The sequence below is a fragment of the Plutella xylostella genome, chromosome 7, assembly GCF_932276165.1.
Source record: "Plutella xylostella chromosome 7, ilPluXylo3.1, whole genome shotgun sequence".
Lineage (NCBI taxonomy): Eukaryota > Metazoa > Arthropoda > Insecta > Lepidoptera > Plutellidae > Plutella > Plutella xylostella.
This window is the reverse complement of record NC_063987.1, coordinates 384,229-401,467: the sequence shown is the minus strand read 5'-3', so window position 1 is coordinate 401,467 and position 17,239 is coordinate 384,229. Positions and strand designations below refer to the sequence as shown.

Here is a 17,239-nt window from a genome sequence, read left to right as displayed (position 1 = left end):
CATCGCACGAAAACAACACCACCGTGAATCTTTCGTCAACTACCTGACCGACATACAAACCCTGATGAGAAGGTACGGAAAAATGACCAAACAAGAAAAAGAAGAAAGAGTCTACGAAAACATGAACGCGAACTACAAGTACTACATCAAAAAGCAAGACTTCACCAGCCTCGGGGAATTAATAAGACAGGCAGCCGAGTACGAGCAGATCACAGAAGAATCCTCACCTCAACAGTGGAACCACCGACCAGACCGACACCGCCAGACACCGAAAAGTCATCCAGAAACGTCACCAGAACCTCGTAAAATACACGAAAAATACGACAAGACCACATGCTGTTGGAACTGTGGCAAAACAGGCCACTCACACAAGGAATGCCGGGGCAGGCAAGTACTGTTCTGTAGCCAATGCGGAGTCCTCGGGAGACTAACGCGCAACTGCTGCAGAAGAGAAACCAAGTTCGGGGACACGAACATAACCGCCGAAGAAAACCGACCAGAACAACGAATTTTTGAAGACGTTAAAATAGGTAAAATCATATACCGAGCGTTAGTTGATACAGGCTCCACCAGATCATACATAAGTAGAAACATTTATGAAGAGAACTCGACAAACGCCGACAAAGAAACAGTAACAGGGATGCGAGTAACCGTCGCAGACGGCAGAGTCATGGACGTGAAACTCAAAATAGATCCAGAAATCGAGATACGGCAGAGAAAATTAACACACGAACTCTTCGTACTACCAGCTTATTCACCGCCAAATTTAGTTATCATAGGCATAGACCTCCTAAGAAAGGCAGGAGCCACAATAACCTGGGACAACAACACTGAAAATACACCGAAAGTCACCGAAATCGCCGCACCAGAATCAACGCCACCAGACAATAATATAATAAACGGCCCAAGAAAATCAAAATCCCGCAAGCAAAAGAAAAAACCCAGCCAACTACAACCACCAAGATATCCCGACACAGCTTCAATCCAGGAGCGAAAAGGATGGTTCGAGAGGAAAATGACCGAAACCCAAAAATCACCTGAAAAGGACCCAACATTCACAATCAAAAACGGCTCACTCCATAAACGAATTGTAAATCCGAGGTACGGGGTCAAGATCAATTCACAATCGCAGTGGAAAATATGCGTTCCGACAGTGAAAAGAAGGTCGATTATCGAGCAACACCTTAATGAACCGACAACAACAGGCCACCGAAACACGGGAAAAATCCTAAAAAGCATTGCTGAAACATATTACTGGCCCGGGATGTACAAAGATGTTCTTCATCATATGAAAAAGTACAAAGAACGACTAAAATCATCGTCATCAAACTCGCTGCAACCAAATTCCACCGAACCGAAGCAGTAATAACCTACCGACGACGTCATCACCCATCGCCAGATGTGCCTAGCCGCGGTACTCATGCGATGCCGAACGAACCGATTATTCCAAACCTACCCTCAATCATCAACATAATGAAGATTGAAGACAAATAGCCATAAAAAGTTTAAACATTTTTATATTTATGAACTAGTCATTCCGTACCGTACCGCATAAAGCTTTATTATGTATAATTTGTAATTTAATTATAGATATACAACCGAAAAACCGCAATCTATATTGAAAATATAGAAATAGGTAAAAATGTAAACGCAAATGCACACATTTTACACCGTCCGTCCGTAGTATAATATAATATAAGTAAATAATAGACACACAGACATGTTAAACTTATAACATCCACCTTTTTCCATCCAAGTCACAAGTAAAATTTAGACAAAACTTAGAATAAAGATTGTAAATTTTTGAACGCAGCCCAATACGTTACTCTGTGAACGTACACAGGTTAGAATTTTAGTTGTCAAGTCAATGTCAAGTGTCAAACCGACCGAGTAAATTTCAGCGCAAGGGCACATGCCGTATAAATTTTAATTTATTTGATATGTAAACAATTTAAAACCGTAAAGCTGAAACCGTATACCTAATGTAATTAACAGGAAAATGTATATCAGTACACAATAAGTTATATACACATAGCCTACAATGTAAGTAAAACCAACCATGCATTTTATCCTTGCTCATGTCTTGTAAAAAACAAAATATTCACATCTTTTATGTAGAAAGGAATCCCGAATATAATATACCGTTTCCGTCCGAACTTACCGGCACCAAGCAGGGATGAAATGCTCATGGACAATACCATGTAACTTTTTTTTTACCAAAGCTAATAATATTATACTGTGTAAAATTAACCTGATATAAATATCTAAGTAAATAAAATATATCCTGAATCCAGATGATAAAGTAGGAACCCGTTTGTAAACAAATGCACCAGTACATGCACCGTTCTCTTAATTTTTCCTTGTATGTATCTACATGACCTGTGAATTTTTACCAGGTAAAAATTCTTCTGCTGAGGGGGGAGAATGTAACGAGCCGTTACAAACCAACCGTCCATCACACCTACCCTCACACCGCAGCCACAAGAGCGCCCGGCGTGTGCGAGACGAGGCGGGGCACCACACAGACGACTCCGGAGAATACAAGGGGCGCGGGGCGGCCCGCCTATAAATAGCCGCCGGACCGCCGCTAGAGCACCATTCGCCACCTCCTATTCCGACGAGTGATCATTCCGTTCCCGAGATCCCTCCCCGCACCCATATCTATTCAAGTAATCTATTCACGCACACTAATCTCACAACACCGGTCTCCCCGCGAGGTAGGTTGCTCAACGGACCGAGGTCTCTCGGATATATGGATGCCTGGGGTGCCTAGTTTAAAGCATCCGTATACCCGACTAGACCCGACACAGTGGGCTGCCTAATTAGCGGACCGAGGTCCCCCGGATACGTACATGGATGCCTGGGTTGCCTAGTTTAAAGCATCTGTGTAAGTACCGAACTATACAATCACCGAACACACACCGGCCTTCAGCCACATTCTTGTCGACACAAATACACTCCACAAACCCTGGAACAAGTCCACACGCACCACCGGTATTCGCCCGACCTCCTGTACCCTGTATCCTTCCCCTTATTAAGATAGGAACATCCGCGTAGGCCCCTTCAGGGCCCGACCAATATAAATATCAATAATCGTGATAAGTATTTGTGCATTTGTGTAGTGTGTTAATATTAAGTACGTAAGCTGTAAGTACCTTAGATATATAAGTTAACTTGATTGTAAATAAAGCGGGTCCAGTGCCGCCTCAATTGTGTTACACTAATTAATCGGCATTATTAATTCTCACCCCGTACACCTACCGAGGTTATTTCCCTCCAGGGGCCTCAGGATCAAGATCAGGGTAGTTAGGACCGCTTCACGGTCATTGTAGATCCCCCAGGCGACCAGGCACTCCTTCAGAGGCCGGCGTCAAGCTGAGCTAGTCTAAGACCGCTTCCCGGTACATATTAATTGAGAGTTATTAGGTAGGTACCAGCCCTAAGCACTAGGGACGTTAGTCATAAGGGTAAGTATCACATTACAATATAGCACCCAACCCCTACTCTCGGGGAAGGCCAGGCAGGTCGATTCGCCCAGGGGTCGCTCCCCGGTGATCCAGACCAGCTCCTGCCGAGCTGCTACATTACAACTCATCTGAGAACATCACTCTGCCCCATTCGTCCTCACTCCATTCTGTATGATTACGGGCGTATCGCAATCGGGCAACTTTATGATGCCGTTCCAGTTTCGGGCCATTTGCTGGCTTGTAATGCTTTAATCTTCTTTCGGCAAGACGTCTCCTGACTGTCCACTTGCTTATTGGCTCCCTTCGAACTTGTAGAAGTTGTTGTTGAACGGCTACTCCCGTCTGATGTCGATTTCTTAACATGATTTCCGCAGTGAATCGATCTTTTCGGACTGTTGTGCACCTTGACTTGCCAGTACCTGGTCTTCTCAGGTTTAATCCAGTCTCCCTAAACCTTTAGATCACTCGTCGTACAGTAGTATGAGTCACGCCCATTATTCTTGCCGCATTTCTTTGACTGGTTCCCATGTCCACCATGGTGATGATTCTCGTACAATCCTCGCGTGATACAGGCATGATTTATGGGTACGAGAGCCGCAAGAATTTACAATTTCATAATTATTTCACAACGACAAAAAAAAGAATGAAATAAAAAGCAAAACTAAAAACGAAGCAAATGTTTTCCTAAACTTTCAAACCCGAAAATTTTGCTTCTTATCTTGTTTTGTCCATGGCTTCGAAAATAACACTATTAAAAAGAGTTTGCATTTAAAAATGTTTGCATAATAAACTATATTTCATTAAACTTTTTAATTCATGAATCTAGGTTCTATATCTTAGGAGATATTAAGGTGTTTGTCGGCATTTTGTGGGTGGAACTATTTCATTGCCCGGCAGTGTAATAATCATGTAATACCTTTACCATTATTTTTATTTTTTTTATTTATTTATTATGAAATGAATGAAATGAAATCGTTTATTTTTTCGACGTAGAATATTAGAATTACTTGTCAAAAGTCATAATCTACCACCATTTCACAAAGGCCCCGTAAGGAGGAAAGAAATGGCGAAAGATATTTGATACTAATATATATTTTATCCACCTAACTACTGCAGATTATGTTTATTCATGTATCAAAGGACAAAAACATTCGAGATTCATATGATTCATTGGAATAGCATATGAAATGGCGGTCACATTCACATTGACATGTGGAGCCCGCCGTGGCCGTCTCGTTAATTGCTCACTTCCCGCGATCACGTTACACACTCGTGCCGCGGCCGGGGGGAACGATGTTGCCTTTACGTTTATTATAAAAATATATATAAAGATAGGTTTAAGTTATTAAATAAATAAATAATTTATATTTTTTTATTTTTATTCAACTGTGAACATAGGTAAGAAGTAAAAGTTTTTTTTATTATTTACTACTGACTTATCAATTATTGCGCAATACTCATTATATTTAATTAAATTGGGAATAAAATATATTTAAAAAAAACATTTGTTCTACTTAAGCTCAGCCGATGTCTTATTTGGTAAATATATTTTTGACAAAATACAAAATACTAAAGTCTCAGATGATCAGCTAGGAATAATCCCTTGTGTGGTGACCACGACAAGGCAAGGAGGAAATCATATTCTTAGTGAACTATTTCTCGGAACGACGCAGCCGCCGCGGCTCCTGTTACAAAACTTACAAACCACTCGGAGACTCTCATCCTGTCTCCTCATTATAAATTGTATTGCCATATTAACTATCTACTACTTAAATATCCTTTGCTATATGTAAATGTTAAAAACTGTTTATATAGTCATCTAAATATCTGTATCTGATAACATAGATCAGATTAATTACGGCATTGCAAAATCTATAAAAACCTTTATACATTTTTGACACGTGACACTGACAGCGTAGGTTAAGACTTCTTGAAGAAATATTCATTTAGGGCAAAGCGAAGCTAGCGGGAAACAGCTAGTGTAATAAATAATAACATCCTCCGCATCTGAAACTAACCTCAGTAAAATTAAATTACTCTCGCTTTATCGCACATATTGATGGTATAATTACCTACCAAACTAACTAACTAATCCTTTTATAAATTAATCAATCGCGCTACCAACTTTAAGCGATTGTTTATTTAACGGAATCGGTAAACAGAACAGTCCCAAATTTCCAGGAAAGGCTAATGATCCCACTAAAATATTACTACATAGTGGCATATTTTCTAGAACTGACAAAAACATTTAGTAGTAGTAGGCAATTTTTTATGTGATCCGTTAGGACACTTTTTTCTTATAACTATGAATTTAGCTAAATGTTACAATATTTACCTACTTAAGTATAGTTTACGTGTTAGCCAAGCATAACGATCGATATAACACAAAGTTCAATTATAAGTAGGTAATTCTTGTTTTATGTAGTAAACAGTTTCCTTTTCACAAAAATATTTTCGTCAATTCCTGTATGAAATAAATGAGATAAATATCACGATAAAGCTCAGTTATCTAATTCATCGAATTTCCATTGTTTACAAAAAGAATGTCAGCAGTCGTTGGCGACAGTTCCTCGTACGCCATCTGCCGGCGCTTCGCGGAACATCGGAGACAATAATGGAAACATTGTTAATCCCAACTGACCAATACAGTAACATTTTATTAACGAATTAATTTATTGGTTCATGTCACAGTTTGTTTTTTGGCATTGACTGCCCGGAGCTACTTCAAATGCTGCATCTGGCAATACCCCGCAGGAACTTGCGTAACTCCTTATTATATGTACCATTTGCTGGCACGAACTATAGGCTAAATTCATTTCTCCTGAGAGCATCAAGCGGATTCAATAAGTTAGCCGATACTTTTGATTTGGATCTATTTTGTAGTCATGTAAGATCAATTAATTATAGTATAACGGAGCATTTCAGCTCTTCTGTTATTGAAATAAATAAGTAATGATTAACATTATTAATTAATTTGAGACCACTGATTAACTGGAGCAATTATCTTTTTACTTGTCTGTAACATATAAGTGAAAACTTGTAATTGGCTATCTGTAACTATTTTAAAATTCTTATGTAAAATAAATTAGCTGTAAGTTTTCCTATAATAAAAAATAAATAAAATAAATAAATAAATAAATTATTAAAATTTATTGTAGTTACTAACATAGGAACTTACTGACGTGGTGTCGCTCATTATTGTCAGCCTGTACCTACTTATTTACACCGTATATCCTAACTAATCCTAACTATATAATATTATAAATGCGAAAGTAACTGTGTCTGTCTGTCTGTCTGTCTGTTACTCTTTCACGCCAAAACCGCTGAACGGATTTGAATGAAATTTGGTATACATACGGTCTAGACCCTGGGAAAGAACATAGGCTACTTTTTATCCCGGAATTCCCACGGGAAAACTTTTTAAGGCGAAGCGAAGCGCGTGGGGACAGCTAGTATAAAATAAAAGACGACAAATAGAAGGTGTCTAATCCTAACTAATATTATAAATGCGAAAGTCACTGTCTGACTCTCCTACTATAGAATAGATTTATCATATTAGGTTTGGTAAAATTGAATTAGGTAACTTGTAGGTGTATTTAAGTCAAACACCATGAAAGCTTTGATGATCAATATAAAACGTTGTATTTGTCGAAAAATGTCCTCACTAATGATACGAAGCCCGAATGTTCGTGGGCGACCAGTCCGCCAACCAGTCGCGCGACAAGTTGACAAATGACTTTACAGGAATCTTTGTATATTTCGTTATTTGACATCTCGGCTTTTCCCCGAAAGCATTTTTCTAATGAAAAGCCGCGATGAGCTTGTAGAAAACATGTTCTGAGATCCCGATGACAGGCGGAGGAATGTTTTCGTTTTCCCAACAGTTATTGGTGTCTGTCGTTCTATCTGTCTGTCGCCGGACTAATCTGGCTCCCGAGCCGTGTGATGTTGTCAGTGTGGACACGCTAAATGATTATAGGCTATCGTTTATTCGGAGATGTAAATTTCCTCTTCTGATGAAACTATTTAGCGGCGCAGTATTCTGAGAAATAAAGATTTAATTGAATCCATTCGACCTCTTTACTTCAGTGTGTTTAATCCGTGGTAGAAACGCGTAAAACAGCCAGGCTTATTTAAAAAAAGAAAGAATAAAAACAGTTTTTTTTTAAACGTCGTTGTTGCAATCAGTTCCAGGGGTGGTGGAACAATGGTGCCGTCTCGAGGCAGAGGTTGGAAACATTCGGTTAGTCCCTCCAGTGGTCGCGAACAATCGCCGCCGCACTGATAGCGCACGCAACCTTTGTTCACTGAATCAAGTGAAACGTCTTTCAGATACTTTACAGGTTTGTTCAGGGTGAAGGGGGGTGTTTTGTAACTTTATTTCGACCGCCCATTGTCGGTACAAGGTTTAATTTTGACCGGAAAATACGAAAATTCAAAAAACATAAATTTCTCTACAGTTTCTTGAACAAAAACAAAGATTCTTACATAAAATATGTTAGTTAGTACGTTTAGATAGGATCAAAGACAACTTGTCTAAAGTATAAACGTTAGGGTTCAACAAAATAAAGGTGGCACAGTCGACCGACATCACAATTTGTCTAACAATGGGATCGTGGGACGCCCCCGCGCTCGTCCCCTCTGTGTAATTATAAAAATAACGTGTCATTTTAGCGTCCCTTGAAGAATGTGCGCGCACGAAGGGTTTATTATAGAGTATCTGCCGGTGGACTATTCTAGCAACTCATAGAGATTTTGTAGAGAATAAAATGTCGGATGAGAATATTGTTACAAAAAAATAATGCAGGTTCTAAGTATTAAACATTTAGTTATGATGCATTACAAATATATAAATACCTATCTGAATCAGAATACATATATCTCCTGAAAGAGTCGCCTCTTGTAGAGAAAAGTCGCCTCTTGTAGGATGACAGTTTGACAGTTTTGCATGTGAAACACTCTGAAAGTTGAGAATTCAGTAAGTTTGCTGTAGGATATAAAAAAAATATGTTATCAATCGATGTGAAAAATTACAAAACATAAGTCGTAAACGACTTGCACGAATTATAAGCGAGCTTTATTTCCAGAATAGAGCCCTATATCACGGCGCGGCTATGAGGGCGGCCTAATAGGCCCTAGGGCGGGCGGGCGGCGCGGGGCGGGCGGGCGGATCCTGGACTTGTAAATTGGGGATGTTTTGTCTGCGCCCCGGAACGATGAAATTCATTAATATTAATTTGCGAACACCGTCAAGAGGTGCCCCGCTTCATTCGTTTAAACGTGGACGGTTTGGAATTATAGCAAATTTTATAATTATTAATAGTTGCATTGTTGAATTTAATACATTTTTAATAGTAATTTTTTCACAATACCGTAAACATATTAACCGTTGTAAATGCTTCAGCGTACCTCTTGTGCTAGCAGTTAAATAATATGTACTTACTATATAAAAGGTTTTCTGGAATAAATACTTTTTACGGATAAGACCGCCGTTTGTAGCTTTATTATTTTATTCTAGAATCAATGATGTTATTGTGCTCTGTTTTTGTGTATAGGTTAGGTAGGTATCTACTTATTGATAGTAGTCTGCTATGAGGGCCCTTCAGTCACGGTTCATGGTTGAACCAAAGGGGTGAGATGTCACCGGTTATTGTAATGGACTAATTAATCAAATTGTTTGTTCCCGTCGTCCCTCGGGACCACTTTTATAACAAAAAGAGTTTGACAAAAAGTTCGCGAGGACGCATTCTGAAGTGCATTTTAAATATATTAAATGAACGCATTGAAGTACGTATTAATTTGTTTCGTAACATACGCTGACTTCGAGAAAAATTTAGATAAAAAGTTCACTTCAATTCACTTAGATACAAGGAACTACTTCGTATGGAGTTTAACCGGCTAAGGGCGGATTCGGCCAACGTCGTGTAACTTTTTACTCACGAGTAAAGTACCAGTTACTCGCGAGTAAGCAGATTTTGCATTCTACCAAACCTGAAACCAAGATAACTAGCTTATCCCAAGAATAAAATGTTATACCGCCAAAATTGACCGTGTAACGAGCTTATCCGAGAGTAATTTTGTAATGGCGGCAGCACATCAGCTGATTAGAAAACCGTCATAATGACATATAAACACATCTGTCAAAACATAAACAAAAGTACGTTAAAAGGCAAAGTCTCAGAATAACAACAGCGAATAAAATATTAAAACATAAACAATTTCATACTTTTATAATCCATTCAAACTAAGTTGGCATGTCATTTCTATTGCATGCTTTGAAACGCAGCTATTTTTATTTTAGTTGCATTACAGTTTCGTTCCTCGTTCATTCAATTTAATCATGGTATAACTTGGTAGAATGCAAATGTACTTATCCTAGATATTTACTCGCGTATAATTTTAATTCCGGTATAGTTATTCTCGTGTAACGTGATGTTTGGACGAATTCACCCTAAATCCCGTAATATCAGAGACAATAAATATTCGCGATGCAAAAGGTTAATTGACTGTAATATTTTTTGATTTTCGTTAAAAAAGGAGGTAGAACCTAGGAAACCTATAGTACAATCAAAGACGCAGTAACCATAACACCCGGTCAACAGAAGTGTATAGCCTAAATAGTTGTAGCTACAACTGTCAATGGCTGAACATTCCATTCCCATTTCCCGCTGCTCCACGAGGCATCTCCCACAGATCGCCGCTATGTGATGGATCTGCGGTCACACACACAATCACACACACACACACACACACAAATACTACATACATATACAGGGTGTTGCATAAATGTTATAGTAAGCGCAAAGGAAGCGACTCAGAGGAGGTAGAATGTCGTAGAACAAAAGTTTTTCAGAATGACAGAATTAGTTACCCCGTTTTGGCTACCCTCGTTGCAACACCCTGTATAATGGTGTATACCTAGATGTACTTGTGTCATATGAGTAGTTGTGGTCAGTTATGAGTAGCTCTGGAACCGACCTAGATAATTGGCCGAATTGTGCAGCTATTATTGTCATTCTGGTACCAACATGGTATAGGTATTGTACCTATACAGAATCCTTCGGTGACTCGGCTAAGGCTATTACTGTGATGGTGATAGTTCACGAATCTACTTGCCACTAAACGTTTCGTAGATTATACCAGTACCTACCTATTGTATTTTAATAAGATATTTATTATTTGATTTACTTATACTGATATTCGATTAAAGACATACCCCCTTATTCATAGAGAAGTTACAATACGTTTTAACTAATAAACTGTTTTGTCCCTCTCCGACAAAGATCAATTTGTTCTTTGACAGAGAGGGACAAAACAGTTTATTAGTTAAAACGTATTGTAACTTTTCTATGAATAAGGGGGTTAGAATATTGAACATATCATAGATCACAGCTATCCTGAAGTGGTCCATTTTTTTGTTACGCATTTTAATTATTCGAGTTGTAGCTTATTTAAAACAGTAAGAAATTCATAGTATGATTTAGGTACTATGACTCAGATTAAATCAGATATCATCCACAATTAACTACTACGGACTTCTTGTCTGATAATAAATAAATATTATTATTATTATTAATTATTAGCAACTATAATACCTACCTACCTTCTCTAATATCTTTAAATTTAAATAGATCCTCTTTACCAGTATCCACCAATTGCGGCAGTTTCCTCTGCTAGTCAATACTAGTACCTCCCGCATTCCGCACACCTCTGAGGCAGCTACACGTTATCTCCTCGGGTATATTTTAATTGCACTCCTGCGGATCTCTAATTAGCACCTCCCTCCGCGCGCTTCCCTGCCCCTCCGTCGCCTGAGGATGTGGACTCTAGGCAGTGCTACAGCTGAGTCCTGTGTAGAGTCGTGTTTGTAAACGAAGTGTGTTTTATAGCAATAGGTGTTTAATTTCCATTTAAGTATAGGGACAGATTTCGCGCGCGAGTCTCAATGTTTAAAGCGGGAATTCCGTAAAAATCTTTAGTATTCTTTGTCCGTCTACATCTTTGGTTTCAGGTTTTGGATTTTAGTAAAAATACACGATATAGTTGGTCTCATTATCCTACTACTATTAAATACTTTAAATCTGCCAGGAGCAGTGACTTCTTCTGGTTTTTTCAATAGTAAGCCCACACAGGCATAGGTAACAAGTTTAGTCATTAGTTAGATCCCGTTGCAATCTAAAGCAATAGCAGGAAAATTAGACAAAAAGCTCTCTGACTCCACCTTGGGGGGGGTCACTCTATATGACGAAAAACTAAGTTTCTTAGCGCTGCTGCATTAGCCACGACTCTATCTCGTTGTATTAAACATGCCAATTGCACGACAGCTCTCGTTCGTTCGTATATTCTGTAGTATAGAGTGACCCCCTGCGCGGGAGTCGCTCGCCGGTCATCGCGCGCGGAATGCGGGCCGCGTGTCGTTAATTTTATTGTAAAACTTTTAAACTGCTAATTAACGAGCCTGCACTCTGTTAATTGTTTTTGCGAGAAGCCCGGAGGAGACTGACTTGTTGATGGTTAATTTGCGACTGTGCGTTGGAGGCTGGGGCACGCGAAAACACTCGGTCAAAGAAATTTTAAATACCCTAGTTCTAACTGCCATCTAGAAACATTTATTAGTCAAACATACTATCATATTTTATTGCAATTGTTTGTCCGTTAATTCAATATGACTTACCATGCAAACACTACTTAAGTAAGTATACGAGTACCTTATACTGAACTCTGCCAAGCGATGAGACAATAGATTAAATTAAGTGATTCATTCATGATCGCCGCTTCCGATCCGACGGCTATCTTCTTCCAATGAAACAATTGATCCGACCGCTACAGTAACAACTCTAACCCTTATTCCCTTAGCACTAAGGGTATGCAGCCGTAGGTGTTAAGGCCTATACGTGATATCCGCACCTGCGAGACCACCCACAACTTGTATTAGCATAAATATTTAAAGCACGCGCCTTAAGCGGCCGCCACCAGAGTGGATACATGCGACATTTACATACATTATTTAATTAGCTAATGAGCACTAAAAGTAAGGAAATGGAGGCTGGAGCGGTATCGGAGCTACTGGTCTTGTGCTTTCATCCGCCGCCGGATATTTGCCGAATATCTAGTTTTTATTGTCGTTATGGCGACGTGACTCTACCGCCAACTTGCGATTGAGATGGCATGGCTGTTGCTGTTGGATAGTATTCGTATTTGAACTACCATGATACCATATAGAACCTTTAGTGAGCAATTTATATTATTATGTCAATGCTTTAGTGGGTTTCTAAGTAGAAATCATTCATTTACGTGGAGACTGACATAGCGTCACAAAAATTTTTTCATAAGTACCTACCTATGAATATTTTTCTTGTAATCTTTCCACGAAAAACTAAGGTGAACATCGGAGACAATAATGGAAACATTGTTAATCCCAACTGACCAATACAGTAACATTTTATTAACGAATTAATTTATTGGTTCATGTCACAGTTTGTTTTTTGGCATTGACTGCCCGGAGCTACTTCAAATGCTGCATCTGGCAATACCCCGCAGGAACTTGCGTAACTCCTTATTATATGTACCATTTGCTGGCACGAACTATAGGCTAAATTCATTTCTCCTGAGAGCATCAAGCGGATTCAATAAGTTAGCCGATACTTTTGATTTGGATCTATTTTGTAGTCATGTAAGATCAATTAATTATAGTATAACGGAGCATTTCAGCTCTTCTGTTATTGAAATAAATAAGTAATGATTAACATTATTAATTAATTTGAGACCACTGATTAACTGGAGCAATTATCTTTTTACTTGTCTGTAACATATAAGTGAAAACTTGTAATTGGCTATCTGTAACTATTTTAAAATTCTTATGTAAAATAAATTAGCTGTAAGTTTTCCTATAATAAAAAATAAATAAAATAAATAAATAAATAAATTATTAAAATTTATTGTAGTTACTAACATAGGAACTTACTGACGTGGTGTCGCTCATTATTGTCAGCCTGTACCTACTTATTTACACCGTATATCCTAACTAATCCTAACTATATAATATTATAAATGCGAAAGTAACTGTGTCTGTCTGTCTGTCTGTCTGTTACTCTTTCACGCCAAAACCGCTGAACGGATTTGAATGAAATTTGGTATACATACGGTCTAGACCCTGGGAAAGAACATAGGCTACTTTTTATCCCGGAATTCCCACGGGAAAACTTTTTAAGGCGAAGCGAAGCGCGTGGGGACAGCTAGTATAAAATAAAAGACGACAAATAGAAGGTGTCTAATCCTAACTAATATTATAAATGCGAAAGTCACTGTCTGACTCTCCTACTATAGAATAGATTTATCATATTAGGTTTGGTAAAATTGAATTAGGTAACTTGTAGGTGTATTTAAGTCAAACACCATGAAAGCTTTGATGATCAATATAAAACGTTGTATTTGTCGAAAAATGTCCTCACTAATGATACGAAGCCCGAATGTTCGTGGGCGACCAGTCCGCCAACCAGTCGCGCGACAAGTTGACAAATGACTTTACAGGAATCTTTGTATATTTCGTTATTTGACATCTCGGCTTTTCCCCGAAAGCATTTTTCTAATGAAAAGCCGCGATGAGCTTGTAGAAAACATGTTCTGAGATCCCGATGACAGGCGGAGGAATGTTTTCGTTTTCCCAACAGTTATTGGTGTCTGTCGTTCTATCTGTCTGTCGCCGGACTAATCTGGCTCCCGAGCCGTGTGATGTTGTCAGTGTGGACACGCTAAATGATTATAGGCTATCGTTTATTCGGAGATGTAAATTTCCTCTTCTGATGAAACTATTTAGCGGCGCAGTATTCTGAGAAATAAAGATTTAATTGAATCCATTCGACCTCTTTACTTCAGTGTGTTTAATCCGTGGTAGAAACGCGTAAAACAGCCAGGCTTATTTAAAAAAAGAAAGAATAAAAACAGTTTTTTTTTAAACGTCGTTGTTGCAATCAGTTCCAGGGGTGGTGGAACAATGGTGCCGTCTCGAGGCAGAGGTTGGAAACATTCGGTTAGTCCCTCCAGTGGTCGCGAACAATCGCCGCCGCACTGATAGCGCACGCAACCTTTGTTCACTGAATCAAGTGAAACGTCTTTCAGATACTTTACAGGTTTGTTCAGGGTGAAGGGGGGTGTTTTGTAACTTTATTTCGACCGCCCATTGTCGGTACAAGGTTTAATTTTGACCGGAAAATACGAAAATTCAAAAAACATAAATTTCTCTACAGTTTCTTGAACAAAAACAAAGATTCTTACATAAAATATGTTAGTTAGTACGTTTAGATAGGATCAAAGACAACTTGTCTAAAGTATAAACGTTAGGGTTCAACAAAATAAAGGTGGCACAGTCGACCGACATCACAATTTGTCTAACAATGGGATCGTGGGACGCCCCCGCGCTCGTCCCCTCTGTGTAATTATAAAAATAACGTGTCATTTTAGCGTCCCTTGAAGAATGTGCGCGCACGAAGGGTTTATTATAGAGTATCTGCCGGTGGACTATTCTAGCAACTCATAGAGATTTTGTAGAGAATAAAATGTCGGATGAGAATATTGTTACAAAAAAATAATGCAGGTTCTAAGTATTAAACATTTAGTTATGATGCATTACAAATATATAAATACCTATCTGAATCAGAATACATATATCTCCTGAAAGAGTCGCCTCTTGTAGAGAAAAGTCGCCTCTTGTAGGATGACAGTTTGACAGTTTTGCATGTGAAACACTCTGAAAGTTGAGAATTCAGTAAGTTTGCTGTAGGATATAAAAAAAATATGTTATCAATCGATGTGAAAAATTACAAAACATAAGTCGTAAACGACTTGCACGAATTATAAGCGAGCTTTATTTCCAGAATAGAGCCCTATATCACGGCGCGGCTATGAGGGCGGCCTAATAGGCCCTAGGGCGGGCGGGCGGCGCGGGGCGGGCGGGCGGATCCTGGACTTGTAAATTGGGGATGTTTTGTCTGCGCCCCGGAACGATGAAATTCATTAATATTAATTTGCGAACACCGTCAAGAGGTGCCCCGCTTCATTCGTTTAAACGTGGACGGTTTGGAATTATAGCAAATTTTATAATTATTAATAGTTGCATTGTTGAATTTAATACATTTTTAATAGTAATTTTTTCACAATACCGTAAACATATTAACCGTTGTAAATGCTTCAGCGTACCTCTTGTGCTAGCAGTTAAATAATATGTACTTACTATATAAAAGGTTTTCTGGAATAAATACTTTTTACGGATAAGACCGCCGTTTGTAGCTTTATTATTTTATTCTAGAATCAATGATGTTATTGTGCTCTGTTTTTGTGTATAGGTTAGGTAGGTATCTACTTATTGATAGTAGTCTGCTATGAGGGCCCTTCAGTCACGGTTCATGGTTGAACCAAAGGGGTGAGATGTCACCGGTTATTGTAATGGACTAATTAATCAAATTGTTTGTTCCCGTCGTCCCTCGGGACCACTTTTATAACAAAAAGAGTTTGACAAAAAGTTCGCGAGGACGCATTCTGAAGTGCATTTTAAATATATTAAATGAACGCATTGAAGTACGTATTAATTTGTTTCGTAACATACGCTGACTTCGAGAAAAATTTAGATAAAAAGTTCACTTCAATTCACTTAGATACAAGGAACTACTTCGTATGGAGTTTAACCGGCTAAGGGCGGATTCGGCCAACGTCGTGTAACTTTTTACTCACGAGTAAAGTACCAGTTACTCGCGAGTAAGCAGATTTTGCATTCTACCAAACCTGAAACCAAGATAACTAGCTTATCCCAAGAATAAAATGTTATACCGCCAAAATTGACCGTGTAACGAGCTTATCCGAGAGTAATTTTGTAATGGCGGCAGCACATCAGCTGATTAGAAAACCGTCATAATGACATATAAACACATCTGTCAAAACATAAACAAAAGTACGTTAAAAGGCAAAGTCTCAGAATAACAACAGCGAATAAAATATTAAAACATAAACAATTTCATACTTTTATAATCCATTCAAACTAAGTTGGCATGTCATTTCTATTGCATGCTTTGAAACGCAGCTATTTTTATTTTAGTTGCATTACAGTTTCGTTCCTCGTTCATTCAATTTAATCATGGTATAACTTGGTAGAATGCAAATGTACTTATCCTAGATATTTACTCGCGTATAATTTTAATTCCGGTATAGTTATTCTCGTGTAACGTGATGTTTGGACGAATTCACCCTAAATCCCGTAATATCAGAGACAATAAATATTCGCGATGCAAAAGGTTAATTGACTGTAATATTTTTTGATTTTCGTTAAAAAAGGAGGTAGAACCTAGGAAACCTATAGTACAATCAAAGACGCAGTAACCATAACACCCGGTCAACAGAAGTGTATAGCCTAAATAGTTGTAGCTACAACTGTCAATGGCTGAACATTCCATTCCCATTTCCCGCTGCTCCACGAGGCATCTCCCACAGATCGCCGCTATGTGATGGATCTGCGGTCACACACACAATCACACACACACACACACACACAAATACTACATACATATACAGGGTGTTGCATAAATGTTATAGTAAGCGCAAAGGAAGCGACTCAGAGGAGGTAGAATGTCGTAGAACAAAAGTTTTTCAGAATGACAGAATTAGTTACCCCGTTTTGGCTACCCTCGTTGCAACACCCTGTATAATGGTGTATACCTAGATGTACTTGTGTCATATGAGTAGTTGTGGTCAGTTATGAGTAGCTCTGGAACCGACCTAGATAA

General features: G+C 38.6%; 1 protein-coding gene and 1 long non-coding RNA gene across 2 annotated transcripts in view; both read left to right on the top strand.

Moving 5' to 3' along the window:
• Nucleotides 1-17,239, top strand: part of LOC105391467 (hematopoietically-expressed homeobox protein hhex) — a 69,122-nt gene that overhangs the window by 36,939 nt on the left and 14,944 nt on the right. The window lies entirely within an intron of this gene.
• Nucleotides 778-3,099, top strand: LOC125488725. Its single transcript, XR_007266442.1, has 2 exons — nt 778-2,043; nt 2,397-3,099. It is a non-coding gene; the product is annotated as an uncharacterized LOC125488725 (long non-coding RNA).